At 34.6% G+C, this 20,170-nt stretch overlaps 1 protein-coding gene across 1 annotated transcript in view; it reads right to left on the bottom strand.

Annotated features, from left to right (window-relative positions):
- Positions 1–3,029: 3,029 nt before the first annotated feature.
- Positions 3,030–20,170, bottom strand: part of Art8 (Arginine methyltransferase 8) — a 90,763-nt gene continuing 73,622 nt past the window's right edge. The window contains exon 5 of the transcript XR_016143045.1: positions 3,030–3,175. The gene's annotated coding sequence lies outside the window, so the exon portion shown is untranslated. The remainder of the gene's footprint in view (positions 3,176–20,170) is intronic.

Genomic DNA, 20,170 nt, shown 5'->3' with positions numbered 1-20,170 from the left:
TAGCTTTCTTTAAAACTTGTCACATATAATTCAAACACTAATGTTAATAAGTAACATTTTATTAACAACAGAGTTAAAGCAAGAAGCAAGCAGTTTAAGTTGTAGCTTAATTGCCAAAAATTGAAGTGTAAATTCTGGAAACAAAAAAATATGCAGTAATCCCCAGTATACAAAAAACTCATTGATAAAGACAAAGAAAAAGTAAGTGAAATAGCAAGATTTATATGGTTTTCGGTCAAGATTGTTAAATTGGAAGTTAACAAACTTGGCGATGTTGAATATTGAAGAAATGAAAAACTAATTAATACGTTGAAAAATGCCATTATTCTGACAAGCAATCAGAGTACATAAATCAGCAAATTATAGCAAAGCATTTAAAATAATGCTCCAAGCTCCATGGTTTAAGCTCCTGGCGCTTGAATTTTCAAATTTTGATCCCATTGATCTTGGAGCATCACAATGGGATCAAAAATTTGAAAATGGAAGCGCAAGCAGAGTCAGCATACTTGCTGTGAATTCGGATGTACTTGTAACAGATATTTTACACATGTACTACGGTATAAATAAAAGTCCATAACTTAAATTTATCATGTATTATAAATAACCTACTTTAGCATTGTCCTGGTAATTTCTTTCATTTACTTGAATTTAGATATATATATATATATATATATATATATATATATATATATATATATATATATATATATATATATATATATATATATATATATATATATATAATCCTCACTCAAAAAGATAAGCAAACAAACCACACAAGTCTAACCCTGAAGACCTAGTAGTTTAAAAAATAGCTCAAGTGATCAATTAAAAGACCCATATAGAAATTCTTTCTCTGGTAAAATAGCTGGTCTTTCAACCAATAATAAAATACTATTTTAACCAAATTATCAAGTTTTATATACCAGTTTTTAGCAGTATACTGTTTTATATTGATTTTTATTAATACTATTGGCTGTATTTCATTTTGAAATGCCTGGAAGCGTTATTAACAAGCAAACGCTTTTAATTCATAAACCTAACAGTTAGGTACTGTTCTACCACTGCCTACTGCTGATTACAATCTATTCACCATTCAGGATAGCTAAGTCTCATCCTTTGGCCCTGACAATTTTTCCTTTTCATTTACTTCTTTCATTAATGATTTTGTATCTTCAATTCGAATTCTATTAATAACATTCTTTTATTTTTATTCCCTTTGTAAATGATTATCTATTTTCAATTCAAATTCTTTCAATTACATTATTTTAAACTTAAACCTTTACCAATTTCATAAATAGTTTTGTATTTAATTCAAATGATCTTAATTTCACTCTTTGGATTTTATTCTATTACTCCTTTCATAAATGAAATTTAATTTTTAATTCGAAGCTTAGCACCAGTGGTTTATTTTATTGCACTATATATACGCTACTGTTATTCTTTTAGCTTGACGCCAATGCTCTTCTAAAAGCTCATATTATTACCATTAAGGTTAATGTTCCCTCTGCAGTTTTTAGCGTGCTATCTTTCTGCTCTCTCCTACGGTTTTGGTATATAAACACAAAAGGCGACATTTTTACATAATTTAATAGCTGAGATTCAGATCTGCCAATCTGCATTTACTTGCATTTACGAAATTTTGGGTACATGATTTTAAAATGAAAATACGTAGAAAATTGGTGGGCAATAGTTTCTATAAAAAAATAAATTTTTCAATTTTTTATCTAATTTTGGTTCCTTCCAAAAGGAAAAGTATAAGCAATATAATAATTCTGATTCAGCGAATGGATCGACTTGATACGAATGAATTCAATGATATGTGAATCTTGTCTCTTTGATGCATGTTACAGAGACTGCCGTTTCGTAAAACAGCATGTTTTAGAAAAAAACACATAAAATTAGCTTTTCAAATCTTCTTTTAATTGCCAAAACCGTGTGTTTATGTCAGACGCACTCTTTTCCGTCATTCCTCCTTAATTGATACAATGTGACTTAAATACATCTATCAAATTTTCCAAGTCTTTGTTACTAAGATAGCTCAATATTTTTTTAGTGCAATCATATGGTAAGTCAGTAAAGTTGTTTAAAAGAGAATACAAACTTCCAAGACCAAGTTCAAGAAACTCTTTCCATTCAATACACTTTCTGAAATGACTTTTTACTATGCCAGCATACAATGGGAATTCTATTGTATAGCTTGTTGATTTCAAAGCCTTTACTATATTTTCATTCCTCATGTACACTGCCAACGATTTTTCCCCTTTTGTCAAAGTGTCATAAAACGAAATAGTACAATCACAAATCTTTTCATTTTTCATTCTTTCCAGTTCTTTCACACATTGATCCAGAAAATCACCCTCATCAAAATCACTCCTGAGAAACATGTATTTCTTTGCTTTATTTACTAATAGCAAATTTTTTCACTTACATATAAATTTGCCACTTTCATTTTAGTTATGTGGCAGACAAGATATTTAGCAACTAGGTGAGCATCAAAATTAAGATTTCGATGCTCTAGAATTAAACCAAGAGGTGTATGTCCATTCCGACATGTAATATTTATGTCAGACCCAAATTCCAATAGGGCTGCAACAACTTCTATATCACAGTCAGAATATTGTGCATCACAGGCATAATGAAGTGCTGTTTCACCAAACTCATTTCTAAAGTTAGCTTTGGCACCATTTCCTAGTAATAGTTCCAAAATCTTCTTGTTGCCTCTTATAGCAGCAAAATGCAGCGGTGTATACCACTTCGTTTTAGCATCAATCCAAGCGCCTTTATCTAAAACCATCTTAATAATTTCTACATCCCCACAAATAACAGCATAATTAAGAGGCGTATCAAAAGTTGGATAAAAAGAGTTTTCACTATTAACTTTACAACCGCAATCTAAAAGCAATTTAGCAATTGATATATGTTTGTTTTTCAAAGCCTCACAAAGTAATACATATCCATCTGACCATTCTTTTGAGTAAGACAGCCCGAAGGTATTGATTATCTCCCTTGTTCTTTCGAGTTTTCCTTCACGAACTGCAAGTATTAAATCGTAGTTTACATCACAACCATCTGCCATGACTACTTAGCTTGTTGTCCACAATTTTCAGGATAATTTTGGTTAAATGTTCTCTAATTTAATCTTCTTCTCTAAATCAATGTTCTTTGTTAGTACCTAAAAAATAAAATTATTATAGAATCTTTCTTATAACTCATTTTATACGGAGGGTGGGGGCATACGTAAAAATGCACATATCTAACTACATGTCTGATAGTTATCTATCGTAGGCAGGGAAATTATGCATAGCAGAAACAACTTTAATATGGGTGTGTAAAAGAATTGGATATGGGTGGAGATCAGTTAGAGAGTGATGCAACTCTCAATTATGATCCAGAGAATAGTCTCTCCCGTTAACTGAGCAACAAAAATTATTTCAAAACTAATCAAAACATTGAAACAATAATCTGAGTATAACGTTTAGCTCCTAGTGGACAAATCATTATAGAGTTAATAACAGATACATTTCTTAAAAAAGTAACATTTAACAATCTCTTCAATAATTTATTCTTCTCTCGTAACGTTCTAATGTCCTTTACGTCTCATGACCTTTATTTTTGGCCCCAGATGAATAGTCAAAAACTACAATGGGTGCAAAGATTCTTAGATGATTAAATAAAAAAACAAGTTTTTTAACAGAAAGTAAGGAACGACGATAAAACTTAAAACGAACAGAAATTATTCCGTATATGAAATGGGCTGTCCCCTCCTCAACGCCTCGCTCTTTACGCTAAAGTTTGACTTTGTCACAACTCTATTTTTTTAAACAATAAAAAACTTTAGCTTAAAGAGCGAGGCGTTGAGGAGGGGACAGCCCCTTTCATATACGGAATAATTTCTGTTCGTTTTAAGTTTTAACGTCGTTCCTTACTTTCTGTTAAAAAAACTTGTTTTTTAAATTTAATTTTTGAACGTTTTCGAATTAATGCAGGTTTTGATTTTGGCTCACCATACATGAATAATTAAAACAAAATTTGCATATTAATTTTTCTTTTATTTGATTAAATGACGTTCTCGAAACTTGTTTAACTTTATTTACCAACGTTTTTATTAGTAATAAATATACGTAACTTACGAATTAACTTACGTAACGATCTTCTATATCCATATATTTTTAATACGTATATTAGGGGGCTCGCCCCCTAAGCAGTACCTTACTCTTTAAGCTAAAATTCGAATTTTGTTCCAATTGTTTAAAAATGACCCCTGAATTACAAAGGCCGTTATTTATAATATATAGCTCTTATGAAAGTAATAGAAAATCTTCGTCTTAAAGAGCGAGGTATTGACTAGAGGGTGAACCCAATCATATACGTAATATTTTCTGTTCGTTTTAAGTTTTGATGTTACTCCTTAATTTCAGTTCGAAAACTTGTTTTTTTTATATTTAATTTCTGATCTGTTTTTAAAATAATGCTGGGAGATCCGACAACCCCTTCATAGAAATGTCCCTTCCCCCATGAAAACTTCCTTCATGGAAAGATCTTCCCAAATAAACCACGACCCCCCCCCCCTACTACCAGAAAAAATCCCCTTTGAAAACGTCTGTATACTTCCTAATAACCAATACTATATGTTAACATTGGGTAAAGTTCATAACTTTCAGCCCTCACCCCGGGGACTACGGGGGATTAAGTCATCCTAAAGGAGATACTTATCATATTTTCAACCATGCTGAACAAAACGGCTATCTCAAAATTTTGATCAGGTGACTTTGGAAAAAAAAGAGCGTGGGAGGGGGCCTAGTTGCCCTCCATTTTTTTGGTCACTTAAAAAGGGCACTAGAACTTTTAATTTCCGTTCCAATGAGTCCTCCCACAATATTCTAGGACCACTGGGTCGATACGATCACCCCAGAAAAAAAAACAACAAAAAAAACAAATAAACACGCATCCGTGATCTTTCTTCTGGCAAAAAATACAAAATTCCACATTTTTGTAGATAGGAGCTTGAAACCTCTACAGTAGGGTTCTATGATACGCTGAATGTGATGGTGTGATTTTCATTAAGATTCTATAACTTTTAGAGGGTCTTTCCTCCTTTTTTCGAAAATCAGCCAAATTTTCTCAGGCGCGTAACTTTTGATAAATAGGACTAAACTTGATGACATTTATATACTTGAATTCAGCATTAAAATCTGATTCTTTTGATGTATCAAAACCCATTTTCTAGAGTTTCGGTTACCATTGAGCCGGGTCGCTCCTTACTTACAGTTCGTTACCACGAACTGTTTTATAACATTAAATCAACTACACTTGTAAAGTGAATTGACACATTTTTACACTGTGATAAGCTTCGTTGGGGGGCCATTTTCCAGGTTCAAACATACGTGATTTTGACGTTTCAAAATTAAGAAGTTTTATACTTTTTTCACAAAAGTTTTTCAAAAAAGTAAAGAGCTCCATTATCCAAAAATGAGTAGAAATAAAGGCAAACAATCAAAACAAAATACATTTTAAATTTTTTCTCTTTTTTAGCTTTAATAAATAAAAAATTATCAAAACTTTAGGGATATATTTAGATCCCTGCGCCGCGCCGATGAGGGAAGACCGGCGGCGGTGAGGCAAAAAACAGCACGTGCCGCCGCGCCGCCGGCTGCGCGCCGCCGGTAAGATGTCGGCGGCGCGCCGCTGGCGCTATCAATGTTGACCGCAAACATTAATGTTTTCATCAGTCTTTCTCAAATCACAGCTTCAATTTACAACAGATTCGAGCCAACAGATAGGCTAAGGCTGAACTGCTGCTTTTTTTTTATCGCTTTTGGCTGCTCTTTTGGATATTATTCATTTTTTATTTTGGGGATTCATTCCAAATTATAAACTGATAAATACCTAATATCAGCCAAATTATAAACTGTATCTAAAAGGAGTAAATTTATCAAATTGAAAAATAAATGATGAACACTTCACATGAGAACACTTCAATTACAATGACACAAAAAACACTTAATAGTTTATTGGCTATGAAGAAAAATGAAGTGCCAGCTATTTTCTTAGGTAAAAAATGAAAAGCTCATCCGTTTTAAGTGTAATTAAATTAAATAATATGCAGACTGAAGTAGCTCCAGGAAGATGTTGAAATGTTCATCCTAGTTCGTCACTTTTAACCCAAGCAAAATGTTAGGACGCTTAGTATCAGTTATTGAGTTTAAGCTTTAATGTCCAAATGCTCACAAGAATTACCAAATTTAAGAAAGTCGCAACAATAAGTCACCTGTGGTCAAAATGCTTAGACTCCTCTTTGATCCCCACCCAGGCTCAAAGCTTCTGCTATGGTCATTTCCATGGAAATCTCCAAAGAGTTTCTTTTTAAAATAGCTTTCGTAGCGTAGTTAGGGGTATTTAGACTTTTTTGCTTTTCTTCAAAGCTTTGAAAAAGTGTTATAATATTCCAAATGTTACATGTGTGCATATTTTTGGTAATCATTTGTGGGGTGATCGAATTTTCTAAACCACTGAAGATACGTAGGAACGTTGCAACATCTAGTACCCTGAGGTCATAAGACCGTCAAAGACTCCTCCTTGAACCTCCCAAATTGAAAGCTTTTATTATCACATGGTCTTTTAATGTAACTTGGGTACTGGACCAAGGGCGCCATTGTTACTCGAGCGCAACGTTAGGTGGGGATGTCGATATCGCTTTCGTCACACCAATTCGTTTTAGTGTGAATCTGCCTGGTACATATGAATGAATGTTTTCAAAGTAAACCCGTTTCATCAATAGGAAAAAAACCGGATTTGACGCCTAGGTCCGTTTCCCTTTGGACAATAAAACCATGCAAGTGCTTTATCAAGTATAAGTCACTAAAATCGTGTTAATTTTTGTCAACTTTTCAACTTTTTGGCATCCCTGCTTTCAAAAAATAAAATGAAGGCCCTATTACTTAAATATAATAGCTCACAATGCCCCCCTGGTTGCTCCCATCTCGATCTGATACCGTATCTGCTTTAAATTAAAAAATACTTAACTTATTGGCACCCCTGCTTTAAAAAAAAAATCGAGGTATTATCATTTAAATATGATAGCTCAATACCCCCCCCCCTGGATACCACCTTGATAGGATGCCGTCTCTGCTTTAAAAAGAAAAATCAACTTTTTGGGATCCCTGCTTTCAATAAATAATATTTCGAGCTATTATCATTTAAATATAATACCTCCCTACCCCCCCCCTCTGGGTACCACCTTGATAGGATACCGTCTCAGCTTTCATTAGAAAAATAATTTACTTAATAATTAACAAGGTCACTATACGGTTCAAACAAACACGCAAAATAACGTTAAACAGCTTAGTGTTCCCCGAAAAAAAATTGAGGGTATGAGTAAAGGGGTACAAAGACAACATCAGAAATGTCGAAATTATTCAGATATACCTCAAATTTTTGGAAAAATGAGTGATAGATTCGCCATGGCATTCCATAAGATCCAAAGAATCGAAATAAAAGGGAGCACACACAAAAGCCAAATAAGGCCATTAGCCTATGAGAAATCGCAAAATACCCAAGACAATGAACAAGTCCTAATGGGGGCCCTGGGTCTATCAAAATATTTCAATGGTTTCCCAGGGAATTTGATATCATTTTCTTCTGTCTCCACTTTAAATGAAAAAAATAATTATCTTTTTGGCATCCCTGCTTTCAATAAAAAAAATGAGGTATTATAATTTAAAAATGATAGCTCCCTATCCCCCTCCCCTATAGGCAATAATTTACAATTCATTTATGAAATATATTTTTGGGGTAACTTCCGGTTCAATTTTTAATTCCCCAACCTTGTACATAGCTTAGTCTATAGCTAAATTTTGTCTCAACCGAAGGCTGTTTTTTTTGGGGGAGGGGGGGGGGGGGGAATGTTCCAGAAAGAAGATTGTATTTTCTATCAGGTGTTCAATAATTGAGTATTAAACATTAAGAAAATCTTATCTAAAAACAGCAAAAAAAAAATCTGCAAACTTACAATTCAGCTGTAGAAACAATCTGTCGGCTGTCAATTTCAAAATCCAACAAAAGACTGAAGCTGTATAGTAGTGAATGCGTTCTATAATTCTATTCAACTTGAAAATAAAATTCTTGACTACGAATGATGTAAGATATAGCGATTGGGAAACTGCATTCGAAATGATTTAAACCCATTTCATCAAAACGATACTTTTTTTGTCAACATATGAAGAACTGTGTATATTGCAATATTTGCAATAGCATATTGCATCTGTCTGGTTTTTATGCAGAGTAACAAAGGAAACGAGAATTAATGAACAAGAGAGCAGTGAAGAATTATGGTATACAAAGTAATATTTGGCAAGGAAAGTCACTGATGATAACTCGCTAGGGGTGGCATCGTGATTGCGTGATTTTCGGGGATTCGGGGAACCCAATTTTTTTCGGGGTGACGCATAGATTTTTGGGGATACACCCGAAAATTCGGAGATAGTGCAAGCCCTGCTTGATTGCTAATCAGGAAAATCGAAATACTGAACCACACGAGAAGGAAAAGCTCCGACTTTGCGGTTGACGCAATAAAGAATTGCCGTAAAAATAATTTAAAGTCGACCGAACGTCGCCGCCTCTGCCGGGGGCGGCGTGCCTGCGGCGCGCCGGCGGCGTTACGACTCTTCGGCGGCGTTCGACCGGACCTTTCGTCGGCGGCGTTCGGTCGATCCGCCGGCGCGGCGCCGGGGTCTATATATATTAGATATATGTATGTTAAACTGACAGTCCACGGTGCTTTGTTCGTTTTTTTTGTGTTTTTTTTTCATTAAAGTGCAAATTAAGTTCTGGTCTTGAGAAGACATGGGGGTTATCAGCCCTCCTCATGTTCATTTTAACTCGTTTTGTGTTTGACTCTGCTATTTATTGTAATTTCTGTTAGTTTTGGGTTTCATTTATTTATTGATGGTGATTTATGGTAGTTTTACACTTGGAAGATTATTTGAATTTATTTCTGCGCATTTTTGGTCTAATAGAGCTTTTTACTTTTCTTTTAAAAACTTGTTTTGTGAAAAAGTTGATCAAACTAATTTCGGTTTGTTTTTCATTTACAAATTGTCTCTCGGTGAAAAAATTATACTTAATATATTTATTTTCTATAACGAATCAATACTTAGGATTGCTATTTATGTGTCGGAGAAACGTTTTCAACAATTTTTACTCTGGACACAAATAGTATAGGTTAATTTAATTTTATACATCCTCAAGCTGACCTGAAAAATAAAATTTAATATCATCCCAAAACATTCTATCTATGCTCTTTGACAGCCTCAGTACACTTAGACTGTTTTGATTTATTTAAGTTTTAAGAGCAGAAATTGTAATAGTAACAAGCCGAAAGTTAGCACCTCCGGTCATTATAGAGACATTGCTGAGGTTTCTTATTGGCAAGTATACACACAGTGCTGTTTGATTTAGTTTTAAAACAATATTTAGTTTTAAAGCATAATCGGTCAATTGCATAGACGTAGGAGATTGACATACCCAATATTCCTAAAGACATAGCTGCTACACATTCTTACTATGGCGAAAAAATACTGTCTCAAAATTTTGACTTGATGTGTTTGGTAAATGAAAAGTCTCTTTTTACACTTAAAAGGGGCACTAGAACTTTTAATTTTGAATTGAATTGCCTTTTTCAAAAGTTTCCATGATATTTCTGACTATTATAGAGCGGCGCTGCTTAAAATATTGCTTATATACCCTTTTGAAAACCTGCATACGTTAAAGTAAAACTTTTTTCGTTAAAGTAAAACTCTCCCAAAAACTTCCTTATAAGTTTCACCTTAATACCCTTAGCGTCATGAGCTACGGTAACAATAGTGGTACTATTAATAGTATGCACATAGTAGCTGCTGGCTAGTTCTAAATCGGCCACAACTTACCCTTAAAGGTTTAACTTAATAATTTAAGCCGTTCTTGCGATATTGCTTTGTCACCTTTTTGAAAATCCACAAGCCCACAGTTAGTTTTGATTTAGTTCAAGATATGCCTGAATTTTCCTTAAAAGCTTCACTTTAATACTCCTGGCTTGTGTAGTAGCAATCGTTGTAGCAGCAACAATGGCAGTATACACATATCGCTTTTGGTTTCTTAAACATCCCCTTCAACAAATGCTGAAAGCCTCAACTTAATACCATCAATCATTTCTTAAGCATTTCTGATATGTCCTTGACAACCTGTGTGGGCATAGTGTTTTGATTTAGTTCCAAAGAGTTTCAATACATTCCAAATTTTTTGCCTTAATACTCTTAGTATTAATAGCAGCAGTAGTACTAGTAAAAGTAGAATTAATAGTAGTAGGCTTAGCTTTAGCGGCAGTAAGTACTATGGGTGTATGCACTTTAAGTGGACAGTACTCCCCCCACCCGATGGGTGCATTCAGTCCGAGTGCAGCCCTACCCCACCATACGAGTGCAACCCTATACAATACAAGAGCAGCCATATTGGAGTTACTAATCCCTCAGATCATCTCTCTTAACGATACACATACTCTACGAGATCTATCATTTCTCTGGAAACTATTATTCTCAACGATAGAATGCTATTACTGAAAGCGCAGCCATAGGAAATCGTTTCAAGCGGACATTCTTATCTCAAGTTCTCTGATATGGAACTTTTCACTAACAGTGCCACCAGTCAGAGCGGGCCTTTCGCTCAAGTGATCATTGATATAAAAGTTTGATGTCGAATTAGTTATTATCTCAGCTCCACATAGACACTTGATTAGTTTACATTGTTTCAAGTTGGAAAAAAAGCATTCAAATAAATTAAAAATGAGTGATTTTACACTATTGCACCTTGAAGGAGTTGACAGTGATGTTTTTAAGACAAGAGCTCCCGATATAGAAGCTGAAATTGGAAAGGATTACCGAATAACATTTGAGTAGGATGAGATGTTTGGTAGATATGTTATGTCATTGAGTAAATTTAAGTCGGATGAACAATTACGTTTCGCAGCAAAAATGAATATAATGGATATATCGAGACTAAAACATAGATTGAATGCTATCACTAAGCACATTGAGGAAAATGGATTGACTCAGCCTATGAGAAGATAGTGAAAATGTATTCTTTTATTACATTTCTGTCAATAAAAAATGTTTTATAATGATTTGATTTTGGTTAGCTACTCGTTTGGGATTTAGATAGTTGATTGTTTACTCCACTCTCTCTATTGGGTCAACCAATAGGCGTTGAGAGTGTACACAAAGTAGAAACTAGCAATAGTTAGTTTAGTCTTAATTTGGTAGTGGGAGTGTCAAGAACGAAAATAGATGGATTTGAGAAACAGAAGATCTTACCGAGTTTCGTAACAATGGAAAAGTGTTTGAATCTAAATGTCGAATTTCCAATGTTAACAGTACGAAAGAAAATATTCTCTGAAAAAATGCCTGAAATTATCATGGAAAATTATTCTTCATCTTTGGACTTTTGTATGAGGCTTTTACGTTGTGCTCCAAATGCATTTACTCAATTTATTGATGCATTAATTGAAACAAAACAAAATAACTTTGTGGTCCTGCTTTCAACCACTACCTAGAAATTCATTTAAGACGGTCATTTTGTAAGACAACAAGAACTAAGTCGAATAAGTGTTTGTGATGTCACTCGATTACTCCTCCTCCTCCTAGAAGACATTCCTTTTATTGATCGTGAGCCAGTTTATTTTTGGCAGTGAGACGAACAACATTGAAAAAATGTTCTAAACATGTTCAATATGTTTATATAAATTGTGAAGTTGGTCCTCATGTGAGAACTGAACTACAGTTGATGGTTATAATGAAAAGTGTAGATTATGCAATCCGTGTAAATTGCATAGAGGATATGCTGCATAAATTAAGGATTGTAATTCCTGTCTAGAAGAAGCTTGTGACTCTAACCCTAAAAGATATCTATGCTAGAAATGCCAATTTGATAAGTGTGATCAATGGGAAAACAGTTACCCTGGCATAATCGGAAAAAAAAACCCTAAACGTGATTTCAGTTTATTTCTAAGGGATTGATATCGTTGTGGATTTATATTATTTTGGGGAGAAGAATATGGAGCACAGTTTCATTGTAAAAACATAAAGAGAGTTTGGTGTCTACTTCAAGTAGTCAGATAGAAACATGTGAATTTTACAGTATGAATTGTAACAGTATCATTGACTTCACAAAGCGATTTAAAAAAATGAAGTTATATTATATTGTGGAAAATGTGGCTCTGACTTTGCACACCAGGATCAGTACAAGTTGATTCCAATTATCTGCCATCATTAATCATTGTCGATGACTATGGCTTAAATAACGATTATAAAGAAGAAGAAGAAATCTAAACAATGAAGACAAAATACTTTTTTATAGTACATATAATTTTATTAATAAACAAATTTACATACATTATTAAAACATTTTACGCGTAGGGCACTGAAATTAATATCATACAGGTCTGAGAGGATATTTTCTACTATGAAATCATTCAGTTGAGGATTGTCTACATAAATGTTGAGAAATTCACTGTAATTATTCAAGACATCAAAAAATAAAATACAGTAATGCATGAAAACCACAGCTTTTGGTTGATAAATCTTGTACTCACATTCGATTTTAAATAAGTGTTTTCCTGCTTCTTTTAAGGAAGTTTTTGATGTAAGGTGTGTAGAATACACACGGTAGACAAAGAGGATCAAAAAACTATATATTCTTTGCTGTTTGAGATGCATAGCCAATGCCCCAGTCGATGGACTACTATTAACAATGATAATGGTATTGTTAGCACTATGAATATGTTCAAGGAAATCCGAGGGTACGCAATAGGATTTCTATTTGCACATATATTGATCCATGTTAAATACATCGATAATTTGACTGATGTTCATGGTGCCAAGTCTAATAGAACACTACCGTCAGGGGTAATTTCCCAATAGGTTTCAAATTGATTGAGTAAGGTTAATGTTACACTCTCCATCAATGGTTTGGCAAAGGTACACTCTAAACATACAGTACCCGTTCGGACAATACTCAGATCTTGAGTACCAGACAAGTCCAAAATAATGATACCATGACTTTTTGCAAATATTGTGTCGGTTATATTATTTTCATATAGTTGAGAATCTCGATCTTGGAAATGCATCGTCAATTCATTTAGGGTCCTATAGGATTTATCAAAGGATAAATTTTAGAGTGGAATTCCATTTACTTACCATACAAGAGGGGAAAGTCCAAACAGTTCAAATTCATGTGGAGAAATTGTCCATGATCCTATGGCACTGGCACTTTTTTACAAAATCCAAAGCAAGTTTCGAAGGAATTTTACCATTGATAAATGAAGAATCGATGTAGGTACTTGAATCAGTGACAATATTGCGTTAATTGGTGAGTGATGGAGGAACAAGCAGTTTGATGTTATTTCCAGAGGCTCATAGTTTTTCAATTGCGAAAGCAACAGACCTCATAACCTGTTGTTTTCGTACATGAACTATTGCCGAGGTAAGATCGACATTTGCATCGGATGATGCATCGGGAGTTTTTTTCTAGATGAAATGGGACGAAGCAATTTGTAACTTTATGTCAATTTTAATATTGGGGGCATCCATTGAGATTTATTAAATATTTCATAATTGAATCTACCAAATAAATGATACTCCCTGCTACCTGCCCAAGTGAGTTCACCATCAGTAACAACATTTGATCTATAGTCATAGTCCATCAACAGACCTCTCAATTTCTTATAGGCCTAGGACTTTGGAGTCATCAACATAAATTGTATGTAGCTTGCATAGTTTGATAGATTGTTACTAGTACTCACCAATGTTCCATTTATGTAGACATAATTGTTTAAACAAATTGTGTAGTATGCAATTTTCATAGCATAATTCATCGGTAGCGGTGGGAGCTAGATTGTCAGACTTTTTCCTCACTACAACTTCTAAATCAATAAATATGGATGATAAATCTATGAAGTAGTCTCCATTAGAATAAATTTGAAAATGTATGTTTTCAGATAGTAATTGTTGTGCGTAGAATTGTAGATTGGGGTATAAAAGACAATCCATAAGACCTTTATTAATTCTTCATAAAGATAGCAAACATATATTATCTTGTGTTTGACTTTATGCTACATTCTAATTATTAAGGGGGACAATATAATATAATTTATTGACAAAAAAGCCCAATGGGCTGTGGTCACAAAAACAAAGACACTTTCATACAAACATAAATTGGCACAAAACTAACCCCTAATCTTCAAAAAACATTTCTCTATGCTATACACCCATTGTCAGGAACCCTTTAAATCTTTTTATACCTCCCATATCCTTCCTTGCTAATAAATTTATTATCTTGTCTCTCTCCAAAGCCTCAACCCCAAACAATTCTTTCCTTAAATCTATTAATTCACTACACTTCCCCACAAAATGAACCAAATCTACCTCTTTCCTGCACATGGGACAGAAGTAAGGACCAGAAGCTTGCCTAACCTCTCCCAGATACTTCCTTCTTTCACCTAGTAGTAACCCATCTGATGTAACACAAATAATAAACCTTTGTTGCCTCTTTTGAAGCCCCGCCTTAAAAAACAATTCTTCTCCCCACTGCTCCTTGGCCTTTGCATATAACTCCAGTGATTGGGGCTCATTCACTCACGCATGCCACACCTGGATCCCATGGTCCCTTAACCTCTCCCTGACCCTACTTGCAACTTCTCCATCCTTTAATCCAATCCCTAGCCCACCATTCCATAGCTCTGAAAATCCACAATCTTCCAATATCTTCTTTATTTGAGATGGCCACGTATTACTCTTTGGGATCCTCAGAGCTTCTAAATATGCTGCTTTTGTTATCCTTACTCTGGGCATACTCACGATTTTCTCCCATAGTCTTATCATCCCTACTAGCCTATCACTTCTTAAAGAAATTAAACCTAGATCTTCACTCAATACTAAACTATTTGTTGAAAAATGTAGACCTAAAACTCTCTTAAAATACCGAAGCTGAATCTTCTCCATCATCTCACCAGCTATGTATCCCCAAACTTCAGATCCATAATGCATAGCCAATTCAATCTTTACCTGAAATATCTGCTTATGCATCTTCAGGTTCTGCATGTATGCCAGATGGCTAGCAGTCACAGCATAGGAACAGTTTTGAATACAAAATATTAAAAAAAAAACATTTAAATTAATTAAATTCGGTCTACTTACTTTAATTTTTAAGGAATGGTGGTGAAGATAAGGTAAAAAAAAATGAAAATTTTGGATTCAATTTGTTTATACTTACTGTCGACTCCGCCCTCTACTTTATTTAAAGAAATATAATTTCAAAATTTCAAAATGATTATAACCGTAACATTATGTATTAGAAATTTTGCAACCCTGAAATTTCTGACCTCGGGGCAAGTTCCCCCTCTGTCCCCAAAAAAACACCTCTGTATCTAGGTAACCCACGCTGCCATGATAGCGACTGGAAAAAGACTGTTTGCCTAAATCATTGTGGCGAATTGCACTAAAAAATAGTAAATTTTGACGATGTGGTATTAACATCCCTTTAACTGATGCTATTTTTGTGAAGATCTCAACTTAGAAGCCGAAAATGTAATATCGAACCATCCTCCCATTTCTAGATTCTTACAAAAAGATATATAAAAAAAGAATTTTCGTTCAAAAGTTTTAGAAACGAAGGACCCTGATTGTGAGCTGGGATTGTATCAAATCTTGAGTCTAGCACTGTTGTTATGACGTAATAGGTGTGATAAAGAACCATTTTTTTTGTGCGTATGTGTGTGTGTGTGTCCTGGGGGGAGGGTTAGCCAGCACTGTTGTTAGTCTAGCACTGTTGTTAGGACGTAATAGGTGTGATAAAGAAACATTTTTTTTGTGCGTGTGTGTGTCCTAGGAGGGGAGGGGGGTTAGCCAGCACTGTTGTTAGTACGTAATAGGTGTGATAAAGAACCATTTTGTGTGTGTTTCTTCTTTTATTTTCGTGTTTTAGTTTTGGTGGTTTGTTGTTTGTGTTTGTGTGTTTGTGTGTTTGTGTGTTTGTGTGTTTGTGTGTTTGTGATTTATGTCTTTTGCGTTTTTTTGAGTTTTTGAGAGTGAGTGAGTGTGTGTGTGTGGGTGTGTGAGGGTGCGCGTGTGGGTGCGTGTGCGCGTGGGTGTATGTGTGTGTGGGTGCGTGGGTGAGTGAGTGTGTGAGTGTTTGTTTTTTTTTTTGTGTGTTGTGTTTGGGGTTGTGTGTGTGGGGGGGGGCGGGTGGGCGAGCGCGTGGGCGAGTGTGGGCGTGTGTGTGTGGTTGAGTGTATGTGTGTGTGTGTGTGTGGGAGTGTGTATGTGTGGGTGGAAGTGTGTGTGTATGAGTGTGTGTGTGAGGTTGAGTGAGTAAGGGAGAGGGTGTGTGTGTCTGTTATTATGTGTGTTTGTGTGTGTGTGTGTGTTTGCATGTTTGTGTGTGTGTGTCTGTGTGTGTTTTTGTGTGTGTGTTTTTGTGTTTTTGTCTTTCTGTGTGTGTGTTTGTGTGTGTGTGTGTGTGTTTGTGTGTCTATGTGTGTGTATGTGTCTGTGTGTGTGTGTGTCTGTGTGTGTGTGTCTGTATGTGTATGTCTGTGTGTGTATGTGTGTGTATATGTACATATATGTGTGTATATGTGTATGTCTATATTCGTGTGTGTGTGTATGTGTATGTGTGTGAATGTGTGTGCGGGTGTGTATGAGTGATTGTAGGTGTGTGTGTGAGGATGTGTGTGTGTGTGAGTGTATGTATGTGTGTGTCTGTCTGTGTGTATATTTATATGTGTGTATGTGTGTGTGTGTATATGTGTCTCTGTATATATGTGTGTGTGTGTGTGTATGTGTGTGTATGTGTGTGTCTGTGTGTGTGTGTGTGTGTGTGTGTGTGTGTGTGTGTGTGTGTGTGTGTGTGTGTGTATGTTTGTGTGTGTGTGTGTGTGTGTATGTGCATGTGTATGTGTGTGTGTGAGTATGTGTGTGTGTGTGTGTGTGTGTGTATGTGTGTGTGTGTGAGTGTGTGTTAGTGTGTTAGTTTGTTTGAGTGTGTTTGTTTGATTGAGTTATAGTGTTTTTTTTTTTTTTGTTGTGATTGTTTTTGTTTGTTTGTTTGTTTTTGTGTGTGTTTGTTTGTGTGTTTGTTTTTTTATGTGTTTGTGTTTGGGTGTGTGTAAGTTTATGTGTGTGTGTATGTGTGTGTATGTGTGTATGTGTGTATGTGTGTATGTGTGTATGTATGTATGTGTGTATGTGTGTATGTGTGTACACACATACACACATACACACACACATACATACACACATACACATATACACACATACATACATACACATATACACACACACACATACACACATACACATACAAACTCACACATACAAACTCACACATACACACACATACGCACACATACACACATACACATACACACACATACACACATAATATTTCCAAAGCAATAACAGATAGCGCGCTAAAAAAATCAGAATCAACTTTAGAGGCCAAATTAATTCTACAATAATTCCCCCTTCCCCCCAAAACTCAAAATTTTTTTGATATCCTCCTTTGCCCCAAACTCAAAATTTTCCAAAATTCTGCTTTAGAAGCTTTTTTAAATATTTCTAAAGCACTAATAGATAGAGCACTACAAATATCAGAATCGACTTCAGAGGACAAATTATGATATGGGAAGATGTTTTTGAAATCCCCTTTCCCCCCAAACTCAAAATTTTCCAAAATTTTACTTTACAAGCTTTTTTAAATATTTCTAAAGTGCTAAGACAATTCTGATATTTGTAGCGCTCTATCTATTAGTGCTTTAGAAATATTTGAAAAGCTTCTAAAGTAGAATCTTAGAAAATTTTGAGTTTGGGGGGAAGGGGGATTTCAAAAACATCTTCCCATGACATAAATTGTCCTCTAAAATCAATTCTGATGTTTGTAGCGCTCTATGTCTTAGTGCTTTAGATATACTAAAAAAGCTTCTAAAGTAGAATTTTTGATAATTTTGAGTTTGGGGGGAACGGGGATTTCAAAAACTTCTCCCCATGACATCACTTGTCCTCTAAAGTCGATTCTGATGTTTGTAGCGCTCTATGTCTTAGCGCTTTAGAAAAATTTAAAAAAGCTTCTAAAGTAAAATTTTGGAAAATTTAGAGTTTGAGGGGAAGGGGGGGATTTCAAAAACATCTTCCCATAACATAATTTGTCCTCTCAAGTCGATTCTGATGTTTGTAGCGCTCTATCTATTAGTGATTTAGTAATATTTAAAAAGCTTATAAAGTAGAATTTTGGAAAATTTTGAGTTTGGGGGGAAGGAGGATTTAAAAAACATCTTCCCATGACATAAATTGTCCTCTAAAGTCGATTCTGATGTTTGTAACGCTCTATGTCTTAGCGCTTTAGAAATATGGAAAATTTTGAGTTTGGGGGGAAGGGGGATTTCATGAACATCTTCCCATAACATAATTTGCCCCCTAAAGTTGATTCTGATGTTTGTAGCGCTCTATGTCTTAGCTCTTTAGAAATATTTATAAAAGCTTCTAAAGTAGAATTTTGGAAAATTTTGGCTTTGGGGGGAAGGGGGATTTCAAAAACATCTTCCCATAACATAATTTGTCCTCTGAAGTCGATTCTGGTATTTGTAGCGCTCTATCTATTAGTGCTTTAGAAATATTTTAAAAGCTTCTAAAGTAGAATTTTTGAAAATTTCAAGTTTGGGGGGAAGGGGTATTTCAAAAATATCTTCCCATGACATAACTTGTCCTCTAAAGTCACTTCTGATGTTTGTAGTGCTCTATGTCTTAGTGCTTTAGAAATATTAAAAAAACTTCTAAAGTAGAATTTTTGAAAATTTTGAGTTTGGGGGGAAGGGGGATTTCAAAAACATCTCCCCATGACATAACTTGTCCTCTAAAGTCGATTCTGATGTTTGTAGCACTCTATGTCTTGGCGCTTTAGAAAAATTTAAAAAAGCTTCTAAAGTAATATTTTCCCATAACATCTTCCCATAACATAATTTGCCCTCTAAAGTTGATTCTGATGTTTGTAGCGCTCTATGTCTTAGCGCTTTAGAAATATTTATAAAAGCTCCTAAAGTAGAATTTTGGAAAATTTTGAGTTTGGGGGGAAGGGGAATTTCAAAAACATGTTCCCATAACATAATTTGTCCTTTGAAGTCGATTCTGATCTTTGTAGCGCTCTTTCTATTAGTGCTTTAAAAATATTTCAAAAGTTTCTAAAGTAGAATTTTTGAAAATTTTGAGTTTGGGGGGAAGGGGGATTTCAAAAAAATCTTCCCACGACATAACTTGTCCTCTAAAGTCAATTCTGATGTTTGTAGCGCTCTATGTCTTAGTGCTTTAGAAATATTAAAAAAGCTTCTAAAGTAGAACTTTTGAAAATTTTGAGTTTGGGGGGAAGAGGGATTTCAAAAACATCTCCCCATGACATAACTTGTCCTCTAAAGTCAAATCTGATGTTTGTAGTGCTTTATGTCTTAGTGCTCTACAAATATTTAAAAAGCTTCTAAAGTAGAATTTTGGAATATTTTTAGTTTGGGGGGAAGGGGAATTTCAAAAACATCTTCTTGGAAGATGTTTTTGAAATCCCCCCTCCCCAAAACTCAAAAATGTCTAAAATTCTACTTAAGAAGCTTTTTAAATATTTCTAAAGCACTAATAGATAGAGTGCTACAAACATCAGAATGGACTTCACAGGGCAAATTATGTCATGGGAAGATGTTTTTGAAATCTCCCTTCCACCCAAACTCAAAATTTTCTAAAATTTTTCTTTAGAAGCTTTTATGAATATTTCTAAAGTGCTAAGACATAGAGCGCTACAAACATCAGAATCAACTTGAGAGGGCAAATTATGTTATGGGAAGATGGGAAGATGTTATGGGAAAATTTTACTTTAGAAGCTTTTTTAAATTTTTCTAAAGCGCTAAGACATAGAGCACTACAAACATCAGAATCGACTTCAGAGGACAAGTTATGTTATGGGGAGATGTTTTTGAAATCCCCCTTTTTAAGAAGTATATTGAAAATATACAAATTATGTTATGGGAAGCTTTTTTAGAAGTATATTTAAATCTTCAAAAAACAATTTTGATGTTTGTAGCCCTCTATCAATTAGTGCTTTAGAA

Source organism: Artemia sp. Qi Xiang Cuo, chromosome 16, assembly GCF_049724085.1.
Source record: "Artemia sp. Qi Xiang Cuo chromosome 16, ASM4972408v1, whole genome shotgun sequence".
NCBI lineage: Eukaryota > Metazoa > Arthropoda > Branchiopoda > Anostraca > Artemiidae > Artemia > Artemia sp. Qi Xiang Cuo.
The sequence above is the reverse complement of the archived record's forward strand: the minus strand, read 5'-3'. Positions and strand labels throughout refer to the sequence as shown.